The sequence below is a fragment of the Doryrhamphus excisus genome, chromosome 10, assembly GCF_030265055.1.
Source record: "Doryrhamphus excisus isolate RoL2022-K1 chromosome 10, RoL_Dexc_1.0, whole genome shotgun sequence".
NCBI lineage: Eukaryota > Metazoa > Chordata > Actinopteri > Syngnathiformes > Syngnathidae > Doryrhamphus > Doryrhamphus excisus.
The window spans coordinates 1,492,554-1,508,242 of NC_080475.1; the positions used below are offsets into that span (position 1 = coordinate 1,492,554).

Consider the following 15,689-nt stretch of genomic DNA (forward strand, 5'->3'; position numbering starts at 1 on the left):
TGCTGACCTTTCAAATTGTCCTTTAGGCAGTTCAGGATCAACTGTCCGTTTTACCCAGAAGGGAGGCTGAGGATGAGTGGACACATGATGTACTTTTTATTTGTCTTAAAACCTTCTCGAAAAAAAGGCTCATGGGTGACAAAGGAGACAGAAAACAACACAACTACTCAATCAACTGTACACATTTCTACTACACTTTAAGCTGAAATTCAAATACCGAGATATAGTCAATACAGTACAGCCTCCAAAGTCAAACACTTTATTAATGGAAGAGTTCAATGAAAATTCATTCATTCATTTTCTACCGCTTTTCCTCACAAGGGTCGCGGGGGTGCTGGAGCCTATCCCAGCTGTCTTCGGGCAAGAGGCGGGGTACACCCTGGACTGGTGGCCAGCCAATCACAGGGCACATATAGACAAACAACCATTCACACTCACATTCATACCTATGGACAATTTGAAAACATGACTCAAAAGTCAAATAAAGCACATTATCATCATCATATATGATATTTTACAAGAGGAATACTTTATATTTGTGATGGACTATATGTTTTGCTTTTTTTGGGGGGGGGGCTTTTATGTCGTTTTTCTGATACCTACACAGAAAGCAACTGAACTGGATGGAAGTTATTATGACCGATAATAACATAGTAACGGATTATAACATAATAATGTGTCGTCTAAAGCATGTAGTAATGGTGAATGACGAGCGTGAAAGCTTTTTTGCAGCTCTGAAATTTTTTTTTTTTACTTTACAGTCCGGCTGCATGGCGGTCAAGTGGTTAGCGTGCAGGCCTCACAGGTAGGTGACCCGAGTTCAATTCCACTCTCGGCCATCTCTGTGTGGAGTTTGCATGTTCTCCGGTTTCCTCACATTCCAAAAACATGCTAGGTTAATTATCAACTCCAAATTGTCCATAGGTATGAATGTGAGTGTGAATGGTTGTTTGTCTATATGTGCCCTGTGATTGGCTGGTGACTAGTCCAGGGTGCTGGGACAGCTGGGATAGGCTCCAGCACCCTCCGCTACCCTCGTGAGGAAAAAGCGTTAGAAAATGAATGAATGAATGAATGAACTTTATTTTCAGGCTGCTTGGCAGAAAAAGTGGTTAGCGTGCAGGCCTCACAGCTCGGTGACCCGAGTTCAATTCCACCCTCGGCCATGTAATTGTGGACTTTGCATGTTCTCCCCGTGCATGCATGTTCTCCGGTTTCCTCACATTCCGAAAACATGCTAGGTTAATTGACGACTCCAAATTGTCCATAGGTATGAATGTGAGTGTGAATGGTTGTTTGTCTATATGTGCCCTGTGATTGGCTGGCCACCAGTCCAGGGTGTACCCCGCCTCTCGCCTCTTGTTTTTTTTTTTTTTTTCCACAGAAATGCTGCTGTGGTTTTCCTACATCCTTAACAAACTAATCTGTTTGCCCTGTACTCCATCGTTCCACCAAATCAAGTAACCAAACAAAGCCCACTACAAGTTGCTGATTTGCATTCTGTGCTGTTTTTATTGAGTGAAGAATCCATCATCGGGCCAAACAAAGTTCTGACTGCCAGCAATTTGATAAAGATGGGAAGACGAGAAACACTATGGAATTCAATCTCACCAGGATGTACGAGAAGTCCGCATCAACAATTAAATGCCATTATATATCATAAATCCATTTATCAAATTCTTGTCACAGAAGTACAAGTGTAAATTTGCAATCATCCGTTCCATACATGTACAACATACTATGCAGTGAGACAAGGGGTGACAGGATGGGATGATTGGCCGATGAAGGAGGGAGAAGAAGGAGAACAACACTTGGAGAGGGCAAGAAAAATTCCAAACTAAGCTCCTTAAATGAAGGAGTACAATCTGGGACCTCGGCGTACAATTTGGCATACAAGTAAAACACATTGTTTACGACCAGCGCCACCAAGGGGAAGGGTCCCCAGCGCGTGGTTCCCAAGGAGGGTACGGGTATAACGGCGAAGACGTTGGATGGTTGAGCGCTAAGGCGTATGTTTGTCTTTGGATGCATGAGTTCGTGGCCTGCGACGTTCCTCCTGTCAGGTGCCCAATCTTGGAGCTCAGTTCGCAGGGTGTCATTGCGATAAACAGCAGTTGCCATGGAGACATCCATGGTGGGTCCAGAGAAGAGAAACAAAACAGGTGTCCGTGAAGAAAGAATGGAGGGTCAGAGCGTCCCGCTGTAGAAATCTCTTGGGAGAAGTTGTTTTCACAACACGACCTTGGTTAGCCATGGGCGGGGGGGCGAAATCCAGATTAAGAATATTGTTTGGGTTAGTTTTGGGTAACCACATTCCAATAGACCGGGTTGCTATTAGTGTCCATTCTGGTCTCCCAATCGATCCAAATGCCTTTGCAAAGCCGAAAACTTCTTCAAGATGGCATCCTTGTTGTGATTCACAGTGTGGACGGTTTTGCCCACCAATCATTCACGACAGGCTGCTGTGGGCCAACTTGATCCGCTGCCTCCATCGTGCAAACTCTGCGGTACACCAGGAATGTGCCCAATCCAATCAGCAACAGACCTGTTACCATGGTTCCGAATAGGTAGACGTCTTCGATGTCCTCCACGGAAAGATTCGCCAGGCACATGACCCTCCACTTCCCCAGACTGTCCATCACGTACCCGGCGGTGTACGTTCCGTCAGGGCAGGCAGGTTCCCCCGAACCTGAGCTTCTCGTTGAGAAGATCGTGTCAATTGCATGGAGAGACCAGTTGATCATGATTTCGTTTTTTTTTGGAGAAGAGTGCAGAGAGAGGCTCTATAAAGTATGAGACGGGACTGAACGAGACTTAAAAAGCAAGCAGGGAAGATAAGGGAGGGGAGGGGAAAGATGCGACCGCCTCCGTTGAGAGCCAATGAGAAAGAGGACTTAACTTATAACTTATGAGTTACATCAAAAAAATGTGTCATGAGGAAGAAAATTATTTTGTTTCGCATTTATCTAGAAATTTCACAAAAATTGAAGACCAAGTTATCCATCTACACCAGGGGTCTCAAACTCAATTTACCTGGGGGCCACTGGAGCTAGGGTCTGGGTGAGGCTGGGCCGCATCAGGTTAAAAAAAAAAAAAAAAAATATATATATATATATATATATATATATATATATATATATATATATATATATATATATATATATATACACATTAAATAAATGTTTAATGTTAATTTTTATTTTTCGACACAAAATAAGAAGGAAAAATAAAAAAGCAAATCAAAAAACTAGTGAAACAAGTGAAACAAATTAACACATTAATTTGTATTTATTATTAAATTATTAAATAAATGTTTAATGTTAATTTTATTTTTTGACACAAAATAAGATGGAAAAATAAATAAGCAAATCAAAAAACAAATGAAACAAATGAACAAATTAATTTATTTTTATTATTAAATTATTAAATAAATGTTTAATGTTAATTTTTTTTTTCAACACAAAATAAGATGGAAAAATAAATAAGCTAATCAAAAAACAAATTAAACAAATTAAACTTTCATATCAAGGCGGGGGCCTCAAACTAGCGTCCCGCGGGCCACATTTGGCCCACGGGCCATGAGTTTGAGACCCTTGATCTACACAGTAGCACCCAACAACAGGCTGAATAGGTGTCCACATTAACAGTTATTCAGCTCGATAATAACATAAACAACACACTTTGGAGGCTAAATACGCTAACTTAACATCGCAAGCCAGCGAGTCCAATAAGCAAGTTCCCGGTAGGCCGGTTCACCAAGCTCCCGATCTCATTCCACATGACTATATCGATACAGAAGCTGCAAGCTGTCACAAGACCACAACGCTCTCTCACAAAAATGTCAACGGTGATGTTCACTTATTGATTCATGACGATTTGTAAGAATTCATGTTTTAAAAATGGACTTTATTCATGGACTTATACAGTACAGGAAATACGGTATACAACATCTGAAACAACATCATGAAAATTATATAAGATTAAATCGGGCAAAAAAATTAAACAAATTTCTGGCCCCTTCCCATTAAGTGTCTATCGCTCTATTTTTACTTTATTTTAGTTTAATTAGACAGTGGTTAAAATTTATTTAAACTTGCATGACCGTAAAATATTACTAACAAACGGAAGTAAATAAAGGTTTTTGATGGCAACAGTTTGAGTCTGAAACAAAAGACATGACATTTTATGGAAAAACTAATTTTGCAATAAAACTAAACCTGTGGAACAAAACGGATTGTCGGACTTTGGAGGTCGCACCGCAAGTAAGTCAGACGCTGTAAGCTGTAAGTGTTCTTATGTGACATTGCATGTCTGTTTAAGGAATTCAAAGCATGTACTATACTGTATTGTCTATTAGCATATAGTCCCAGCAATAAGGTTATGCATGATGAAATAGCACTGCCTTGGGAGGGGATGACCTTCATCCCATCATGCATTACCTTAATGTAAAAAGAAGAGTATGGCGATATATTTTATATGGCTATCAACTAAAGGTAAAAGAAAGTCATTTTCATGGTATAGTGATAAATAGTCTTCAAAAGGGGGATAAAATTTGGAGACATGGCAAGTGATGCTAATGTATCTTTCTCGTAAAACACCCTGCGAGATAGCGTTCGTCAACATCATCGATAGCTTGGAATGTGCCGTATGTACAGTATGTAAAGAATTACTGATTAGGCTATAAGGATGTGGTCCATTATTAAAAACTGATTTATAAAAGAGGCTGCTAATTATGGGGGAGGTTGAGCAGCTTGTCCAGAAATTGAATGGTTGGTGGTTCGATCCTCGCACCCTCCACCCACACGGGTGTAAGAATATAAATGAATGTTTGGTGTGAACTGGCAAATCAATTGGAAAATGTAAAAAAAAACTGTAAAAATATATCCATTATTATTAATGCACATAATGGAACACACCTACAAAGCACACTATTGAAACACCTACTTTGGTCATTTTAAGCATTAAGCATTATCGGAACGTCTTATGCGGGCAACACAGAAACAAACACGACACATCGTGTTAGCTTTTCCAAACTCAAAAACATGGCTGCAGTTACAAAATGCAGCGTTAGCATTGTGACTGCGGCACTGACGCGTTGAACCAGTGTGTGATGAAGCTGGTCACTAGCCATCTAGTCAAGGTGTCACTACGGCAGTAACAGAGTTCTTTGGTGTAACAATGTTAATCACAATAATAATAACAATAGCCACGTTTATATGAGGATTTTTCTTCTTCCCGAATGACCTTTCCGAAAACAATGGTATACATGGAAAAGAATATTCCAATCTCTTGTTTACATGCACCGCTATAATCAACCAGAATAGTCAATGGGGCATGCGCAGTAAAACGTAAACACCAACATCACGTGATACCGACTTTCCCGAATTTATCTTTCACTTGTTGCGAGTTTTTCGTTCATCCAGTCTTGAAATTTAGTTTGGATCAGAAACAAACTTTCCGCAGCAGTCCAGTGCCGATTGCTCGCCTCCATTTTTAAAACCAAAGAACGCCTCAAGCCTTCAATCTTGCTAATATTTTTAATTAAATATTTATGTATTATATTATTATTTATATTATTAATTTAATTTATATTTTTATTTTAATAAAAATAATGTATATTATTTAGATATTATATTTATATTATATATATAAAATATATTTAAATATTTTAAAAATATTTTTAAATTAAACTCGGGACATGTTTTATATACATAGATATATATTTTCTTTTTAAAGAACTGGACATGTGAATGGCGTATAGAAGGGTTTAGATTCTGTTCCACAGATGGCGCTAATGCACACGAAAGCTGCTTGCCAACCGCCAATAAACAACAGAAGAAGAAAAACACCACGAAGAAGAACGCAGTCTGACAACTTTCCGTTTGAGCGGGTACAAGATACCTCAATCGGATTGGGGAAAGGAATATTCCACCGCTGGGAATCCCATTATAGTATATTCATTCGGATTGGCACTTTTCTTTCGGAATGAGGTGTTTACAAAGGTTACATTCTTTCCGTTTGAGCAAATAAACTGAATGGAATTGGAATATTTGGGTCCATGTATACATGGATAATGTCATTGTAGCTGTGGAGCGTTTTTGGAGTACGGAGTGTCCCATTTCGTACGTTTTTAGCTGTCTCTTTTTATTTGTTTTATAGCTTTCGAATGTACAGAGAAGAGTCTCACATTAGGATTGCGGATGATGTGTAAAACTCCTCAAATATATATTTTATGTCAGCCAGTTTAAATTAGAAGGAAGAGGGTGTTTGAAATATCAAATGAAAAAAAAAAAAACTAATCCTTGATCACTGCTTATCGGTAGGTGTATTATTTCTAACCTCCTAAATCAAAAACGGGAATCCCTGTGGTTTAGGAATAGAAGACTCTCTACCATCTGCTCTTTAGAAGCACAGCCAGAAAGACAGAGGTGCTGCTTGCGTGTTTAAGCAAAAATGTCAAGAAAACCATTCATTTTAATGACACAAATTTTGACCACAGGACTGAAATTAATTAAGAAAAGACAACTAATGCAGCATTTCCAATAAGATATATCCATGTACAGTATATCATTGTCAAATGGAGAGTAGTGAGGCCACGCCACCGCGCAGTGCCACATTGTGCGACAACCACACCATATGCACTTCAATTAAGAGTGATGCAATCTAACAAATACAAAATGGGATTCATACTTGTTCCCATGTGGTGTGCTAACTACAAAATCCCTGTATGTGAAGCAAATATTGTGTTACTCTGTTAGCTCCAAGACATGCATGTGCATGCACCGCAAGGATGAGATCCCCCCCCCACCTCCGGGGGCTGTGACGGTCGGTCAGGAATGTAATCAACCATGTGGTCTAAGCTGTAACCTCTAACACGGACACACAAACCATAAGCAACAACTTCTGATTACATATACTGACACAAGAAGCTGCCCCGCCAAACGAGCAATGCATCACTATTAGCAACACGGGTCAAAGTTCAAGATCAAACCGGTGTTGTGCAGCTTGGACATGTCATGGAGACCAGGAGGATGTATACTGAGCAGATTGAGACTGACTTTAGTAATTAGGTGCCTGGTCATTCAACAGGAAAGAACTGCAATTGTGAACTAAGGGTAGGTATTGTACAAGTACTGTTAACGCCTGATATATGAGTATTTATCACTGTTGGTGTATTGTGCCACTGATTGATTACCACAATGGCATCTCTGGTGTGAGGAATGTACCGGAGGCAAGGAAGCTGAAGAAAAGACAGTCTGGACATGTAGAGATTAGAGGAAGGTTTTTTTTTTTATGTGTCCAAAATCCGTAGACCTTGCCCTTTACGACAAAAGCACCCGTTTATCTGATGGTCATCAATTTCGGAGAAGGCATTTTATAGCCCTCACCATTACCACGTACAAATGTGTCTTTCTTTGTATTCTTGCTTCAGATAAAATTGCACAAATTACTGAAAACATTATAATATGCATGCCGGATCAACAATCAATTTGAGCATTTTTCAAATTTTATGAGTTAGTTATAGGGTATAATCAGCAAAATAATGAAGAAAATTAAAAAATAATTTAAGAAAATCATTCACTGTGTGGAGTGAATCTACAGTATGTAAGAGTTTCACAGTTCATAAGTATTTATTTACCACCCACATATGCACAAACACACGAAATGCATGTAAACAACTTCATGAGTGTCAATAGGGGTCAGTGACAACAAGAAAATAAATAATAATTAATAATAAATAGGGCTGCACGGCAATGTCACAATGTCAACCAAATGTTTTGCGCCCGGATGCCGGATCAACAATCAATTTGACCATTTTTCAAATTTTATGAGTTAGTTATAGGGTATTATCAGCAAAATAATGAAGAAAATTAAAAATAATTTTAGAAAATCATTCACTGTGTGGAGTGAATCTATAGTATGTAAGAGTTTCACAGTTCATAATTATTTATTTACCACCCACATGTGCACAAACACACGAAATGCATGTAAACAACTTCATGAGTGTCAATAGGGGTCAGTGACAACAAGGAAATAAATAATAATAAATAATATATACATTGCTGCACGGCAATGTCACAATGTCAACCAAATGTTCTGCGCCCAAAAAGCAGAAGGAGATGCTCACCATTGCATAAAAAGACAACAGGACGAGTACTGCAATGTTATGTTTTAACAAGGACGCAAAAACTCTACAGTACAGTGAAACGACACCAGGATTAAAATATGCATGAGTCACATAATTATTCCTAGTAGGTTGATCGTTAAAATTAAAACAAAGTTTTGAACTTTTTTGAGTGTTTAAACAAGACATGCCTGTTTGATGCCGCACGGTGGGAAAAGTGGTGAGCAGGCCTCACAGCTTGGAGATCCGAGTTCAATTCCACTCTCTCTGTGTGGAGTTTGCATGTTCTCCCCGTGCATGTGTGGGTTTTCTCCGGGTACTCCGGTTTCCTCCCACATTCCAAAAACATGCTAGGTTAAATGTGAGTGTGAATGGTTGTTTGTCTATATGTGCCCTGTGATTGGCTGGCCACCAGTCCAGGGTGTACCCCGCCTCTCGCCCGAAGACAGCTGGGTTAGGCTACAGCACCCCCGCGACCCTCGTGAGGATAAGTGGTAGAAAATGAATGAATGAATGAAAAGTATAAATAGCAACATTCTAAATATTTCGTATTCTAATTCTGTTGAAAGGTCTGTAATGTAAGATATGCAGTATTTCTCTACATATGCAAATGGATGCACTTGCAGTGTTTCCCTTATTATATTAGTTGCCCCCCATATATGAATTTATGAAAAATCTTTTAAAGATCCCTTCCATATAGAGTAGGGATCTCATCTATAAAAATGTGCATGGAATTCTGACTAAAAGTCAAAATGTAATTATAAAAAGTGGGATACGCACACAATCATGCTACCTGTGGTTTATAAATTCCACCTTGAGTAGAAGTCTGCGTACGCAACCCCGCCTCAAGTGACGCCCTTCCCACGCCTCCACTTCACCATAGAAGGTCAATGCAAAGTGACTCGTGAATGTGGCCTCCATATTTAAACAGCCTTGATTGCATTGTTAGCTGCCGCCATTCTGAATCACGGGTGGCGGGAAGACTGCGTATTAGTTCAAAGCACAACAAAACAAAAACCCGTCATTATCGTTAATCATGTAAAATGTACTCCGGTTTCCTCCCACATTCCAAAAACATGCTAGGTTAATTGGCGACTCCAAATTGTCCATAGGTATGAATGTGAGTGTGAATGGTTGTTTGTCTATATGTGCCCTGTGATTGGCTGGCCACCAGTCCAGGGTGTACCCCGCCTCTCGCCCGAAGACAGCTGGGATAGGCTCCAGCACCCCGCGACCCTTGTGAGGGTTTTTATTGTGTTTTTCAGTTGATTGTTTATACTTGTCTACTTTAGTTTCCGTGTCTGGCCTTCTTTGCTATGATTTAGGGAAGTAAAAATATATATATTTGCATTCTTAAAGGATTGCTTCTAAGAGGATGAATTATTTTATGTTTTTTTTTCAATCTAATTCATAGATTAACTCAAAAAAAATAACTGACCGATTAATTGGCTATTAAAATAACCCTTGGCTGCATGGCGGTCGAGTGGTTAGCGCTCACAACTAGGAGAGCTGAGTTCAATCCCATCCTCGGCCAGAGTTTGCATGTTCTCCCCGTGCATGCGTGGGTTTTCTCCGGGTACTCCGGTTTCCCCCCACATTCCAAAAACATGCTAGGTTAATTGCCGACTCCAAATTGTCCATAGGTATGAATGTGAGTGTGAATGGTTGTTTGTCTATATGTGCCCTGTGATACCCTGGATAGATTCCAGCATGCACGCAACCCTGGTGAGGATTTATTTAAATAAATACAGATACAGATTGTGTATAACGGCAGGTTAAACAGTGCTGAACAGAGCATATAATATGATTAGTTCAACATTACCCTACCAGAAAAGTCATTAATCGCCCTCCTCAACCTCTTACTGGGAACTAAAACCATCTACAAGTCCTCTTCTTCAGCGGCAGTATAAAAAAGAAAGCCTCAAAATTCCTTTGTCACACATTTTGTCAGCCTCTCTCTGTTTTGTTGTCACTCTGTGTCTTTTTTCTTGATGGAACTGAGCTGTCCTCTTCATCACGCAATAGTTCAGCCTTTCGAAATCGAGTTTGCATGTTCTCCCCGTGCATGCGTGGGTTTTCTCCGGGTACTCCGGTTTCCTCCCACATTCCAAAAACATGCTAGGTTAATTGACAACTCCAAATTGTCCATAGGTATGAATGTGAGTGTGAATGGTTGTTTGTCTATATGTGCCCTGTGATTGGCTGGCCACCAGTCCAGGGTGTACCCCGCCTCTCGCCTGAAGACACCAGCACCCCCCTTGCGACCCTCGTGAGATAATTAGCAGAAAATGAATGAATGAATGAATTCAGTTGATTGTTTATACTTGTTTACTTTAGTTTCCGTGTCTTTGCTATGATTTGGGGAAGGAAAAAATATATTTTTGCATTTTTAAAGGATTTCTGTTAATAGTTTTTTTTTAAATTCTGATTCATAGATTAATCGAAAGAAATAACCGACCGATGAATTGGCTATTAAAATAACCCTTAGTTGCAGACCTTATTTTATTGTCTCTACATGGTCTCCTCTCCGTATCACGTATGGCGGAGTAATGGCATTAATTATATGACACATCTTTGTGGATTATATTGGAGTCTTTCTGTCGATTTCTATTATAAACGGGGGGTGATTATTATATGTAGTCATTGTCTGTGACTCATCTATGCATGTGTGCAATCTGAATTGTGTCACTTGAACCGTGTCGTGTAAATCCAGCCTCAGGGATTGGATTTCACTGAGCAACACCTTTGTGTCAGTGCAATTACTTGCAACAAATGCATTTTTGATGTCCGTAACTGCTGAATGATTTCATCGTCAATGTACAATTCAATCCCACCGTCTCTACTGGGAAAAACTTGAAGCTTTCTTTTCTTTTCTATCAGCCTTTGTCCTAACCTACTCTTTTGTTCAACCTCTCAGCCCCCTCAGGTGGGAGATAAAATAGAATGAATTAATAGCACCCCATTAATTCATTTCCTACACATTTCTCTTATGCAGAGACGCTTCAGACTTGCACCATCTTCTCTCTCGCCTCGCTATTGGTCGCTGCTTCTTTAACTGTGTCATTTTTCAGAATGACATCGCACTGAATATCAGCTAATGAGAACCGAGATAGAAATGTTTTCAAGGCGCGCCAAGCAGACAATCCACCGACAGGCTAGTTTTCAGATTAAATTTTCATTAGCGCCCTGTTATCAATGGCTGATTCTATTAACATGTCAGCAGGACGACATGCCCCGGTGGTAAAGTGAGATGTTGGAGGCCACGGTCACAAAATAACTCATGCCATCCGTTTTGGTCATCTGGACTAACATGAAGATAATGAACAAGACACGGGAGAACGTGAATGGCTTTAAGCAAATTGTAGCATGTTTGCACACACGGAATGGAGTTCTAGGTTGGAAAGCTTCACTCAAAGTCAACATTGTAGTGATTTAGCAGCACGGCTTGGGGCGTACTGTATCCCAGGATATTAAAGTCAACAGAGATATATCAGCACCATGAGCCATTCAAGCAAAACAAGCCTATACACTCTAAAAAGTAATTCAGAGTATCTGTTGACATCACTTGATTTTATACATGAATGCAAAGTAAAAAATGTAATTAATTAATTTAGATAAACTTTCTAAGTTGCTAACTTTATTTTTTCAGTTATGTCCAAATGTTCATAATAATGTTGGCTATTACATGAACTTAATTTTGAATGTCATATACACTCAAATTTTATTGTTGGTAAGCTTAAAACAAAATTCAGGTTGCCATGACTTAATAAAATTAGCTTGGTAACAGAATATATACACACACAGACACACACACATATATATATAGTATATATATATTAAGTTACTGCTACTTAAAAAGTTGTGTGCATTGTTATTATAATTAAGCAGACAACAAATTAAACTACTTTGAATAAAATGATTAAGTCAGTTGACTTAACATATGTCTTTGAGTTACGAACTTAAAAACTTGTCCTTATGACAACAAAATTATTCAGTAAACATTACTTAAAATAAGCTTTGAGTGAAGAGGAAAAGCTAATTCGTGCAATGCAATATTGTTTGTTGGTTCAAAGCAATTTCAAATTAAGTTGTCATAACTAAGAAAGACTAAAGGAAACTGTTGCGTTGATTTTTTTTTTTGTTGAGTGTATGAAGTGTACTTTGACGATGGATTAGCGGCGGTCCCCGCTAATCCGCAACCTCGGTATCCTCCTGGACGCCACCCTTTCATTTGAACCCCACATCAAACAGTTAACCCGGACTGCATTTTTCCATCTTCTTCTTCTTTCTTAATTTATTTCAGACATGCATACTATGTTACATTATTCTTTCTCACATATACACTTACAATACACTTACAATATCTATTTATATATATTTATATATATATATATATATATATATATATATATATATATATATATATATATATATATATATATATATATATATATATATATATATATATATATATATACACATATATATATACACATACACACATATCTACACATATATATATACACATACATACACACACACAACACCTCATTACTACACATGTCTGAAAAGGAGCAGGAAGAAGCAAAGCTTATTAAATCCTACCCCTTCTCCTACCCCTTTACCGTTTCAATAAGTGATTTTTTTTTTCCACGCATATAATCACAGAATCTTACGTAAGACAAAACAACAAAAGAAGAGTGGGAACATCGGACACCCCAGCAAAACCCCAGGACATTGCTGAAGCACACCACCAACCCCGCCAGTCAACCCACCTGGCCCCGACCCCCCTAGCCCCTGAGTGCACCCACCGAGTGCCCAGCACCCCAGCAGTCCCCGCACACCCCGCTGCCCTCCAATAAGATGCCATTTTGGCTGGACCCACAATTATGTGTGATCCCTGGGCGGGCCTACATTTGGATGGATTGTTTGGTCTGTTATCCAACAGACCTCTTCCTCGTGCCACTGACATGTCACCAGCATGTGGTCAACGTGACACCCGATGTCCAACCATCACTTTACCTCATTATTGCGAGGCCACACGGAATGCTCCCATAAGAAGCACCCACCAAGCGCCATCTGCGGCTATTGAGGCCCCAGCCCAGCCAGAGAGCAGCAAGCCGCGCAAGTGTGCTGAAGCACCCGAGACCCAGACTCACACCCCCAGTAGCCCAGGGAAGGCCAGACAAGGCAGGGTCCATCTTAAGAACATAGTCTGACTCCGTCCATCACTTACATTCTCTGCCGCTGAATCCCTGATCCATGCATTTATCACAACCGGAATCGACTACTGCAACAGTAACCTTTACGGTACGACATCCAAAACCCTCAACAAACTACAATATATTCAGAACTCCGCTGCCCGCCTCCTCATCCTCCACCCGCTCCCGTCAACACATTACCCCTGTCCTCCAAAACCTCCACTGGCTTCCCATCCCCCAACGCATTCACTTCAAAGTTCTTCACATAACCTACAAAGCCCTCCACAATCAGACCCCTTCATACCTCACAGTCCTCCTCCATCCTCACAATCCCCCCCCGCGTCCCCTTCGATCCTCAGACACCAACCTCCTGGCACTCCCCTGTAAGACCAAGCTCCGAACCTCGGGTGAAAGAGCCTTCTCCATCGCTGCCCTGGAACTCTGGAACTCTTTGCCCCATTCACTTTGTGCTTACCCTGACCTTCTCAGTTTCAAAAAACAACTCAAAATCCACCTCTTTAAATATGTTTTTAATATCTAACTTTTTATATCTGACTGCTGTGTCCCGCCCCGCTTTTACTCTTGTTTTAACTGTGTATTAACCAATGAATGTTGTATTTTAATGTATCTTTTACTCTGTTTACTTGCTTTTATTCAACTCCATTCTTCTGTAAAGTGGCTTTGAATATTTTGAAAAGTGCTATACAAATAAAATTTATTACTATTACTATTATTATTATTCATTCATTCATTTTCTACCACTTTTTCCTCACGAGGGTCTCGGGGGGTGCTGTAGTCTATCCCAGCTGTCTTCGGGCGAGAGGCGGGGTACACCCTGGACTGATGGCCAGCCAATCACAGGGCACATATAGACAAACAACCATTCACACTCACATTCATACCTATGGACAATTTGAGGTACCCGGAGAAAACCCATGCATGCACGGGGAGAACATGCAAAATCCACACAGAGATGGCCGAGGGTGGTGGTGTTATTATTATTATTATTATTATTATTATATAGAATCTGCCCCTTCCTTTACAGTCATACAATCCCACATTTTGCTCGCACACCTTTGCAGCTGATGCCGACATTCACGTCGGAGAGAAGTCCACAGATGCTGCTTAAACAGCTTTTAGCAGGCTTTCTAGTAATTATTTGGCATGTCTAAAGGAGTATGTTGTCCACCCACACTTAATCCCCTGTAAAGTGCCATCAGCTACCTCGGTGGGTGTTAATGTCGCAGGGCTATGACTACGACAAAAACACCATTCAGGCTGTTCAGATTCAAACCTCCGAAGCACATCACCGTGTCTGGTGGCATTGAGTAGCATTTATTCAGCGGTAAAAAACTGATCTAGCAGTGTGAACAATAGTGCTGGCATGTGGTGGAAAAAGCTCTTGAAGGCAACGAGAGGCTGTCAGAACCGTGTCACCGACACAGACTTCAGAGTTTGACGGATGGACAGGTCTCGAGCTCAGGCCGTGACGAGGCTGCGTTTTTTGTTTTTTTTTACCGGCGGATTGATAAATCTGAGACAGACACTGATAGGCTGCAGTGTCATCACAATGACAGGCTGGCGGGAGCCACAGGCAGGAGGCTACAGTTACGCCCATTCCCAGAGGTGTAATGTGTTTGTGATTAACTGTCAATCCGCCACTCCCCCCCTCCTGTTTGGTGGGCAGGAACCACTTTGTCATTGAGATGATTCTTACAGCCCTGACCTCGGCCTCTATCCGGCCCACAACTTGGGAGAATTTTTTCCATTTACATAAACAATCAGTAATATGACAATTCATAGTAGTCTTTATTACTTAATAGGGTAAATTATGTCCATGATGTTTGCAGATGGCTTTGTGATTTATAGTGAGAGTAGGGAACAGGTGGAGGAGATGCTAGAAGAGTGGAGGTTTGCCCTGAAAAGGAGAGGAATGGAGATTAGCCCCAGCAAAATGGAATATATGTGTGTGAATGAGAGGGACCCAAGTGGAAGAGTGAGGTTACAGGGAGAAGAGATACAGAAGGTGGAGAATTTTAAGTACCTGGGGTCAACAGTTCAGAACAATGAAGAACTAGAACTAGAGGGAGCAGAGATGAGGATGCTGAGGTTCTCATTGGGAGTGACCAGGATGGATAGGATCAGGAACGAGTACATCGGAGGGACATTACATGTTAGAGACCTTGGAGATAAAGTCAGAGAGGCCAGATTGAGATGGTTCGTACATGTCCATTTAGAACTGCCAGGTAGGAGGCGTAGAGGTAGGACCAAAGAGGAGCTTTATGGATGTAGTGAAGGAGGATATGAGGGTAGTTGGTGTGAGAGAGAGAGATGCGGAAGGTTACAGGGAGAAGAGATACAGA

General features: G+C 40.4%; 1 protein-coding gene across 5 annotated transcripts in view; it reads right to left on the reverse strand.

Moving 5' to 3' along the window:
- ptprub (protein tyrosine phosphatase receptor type Ub) overlaps window positions 1–15,689 on the reverse strand; it is a 282,304-nt gene that overhangs the window by 150,215 nt on the left and 116,400 nt on the right. The gene's annotated exons all lie outside the window — the stretch shown is intronic.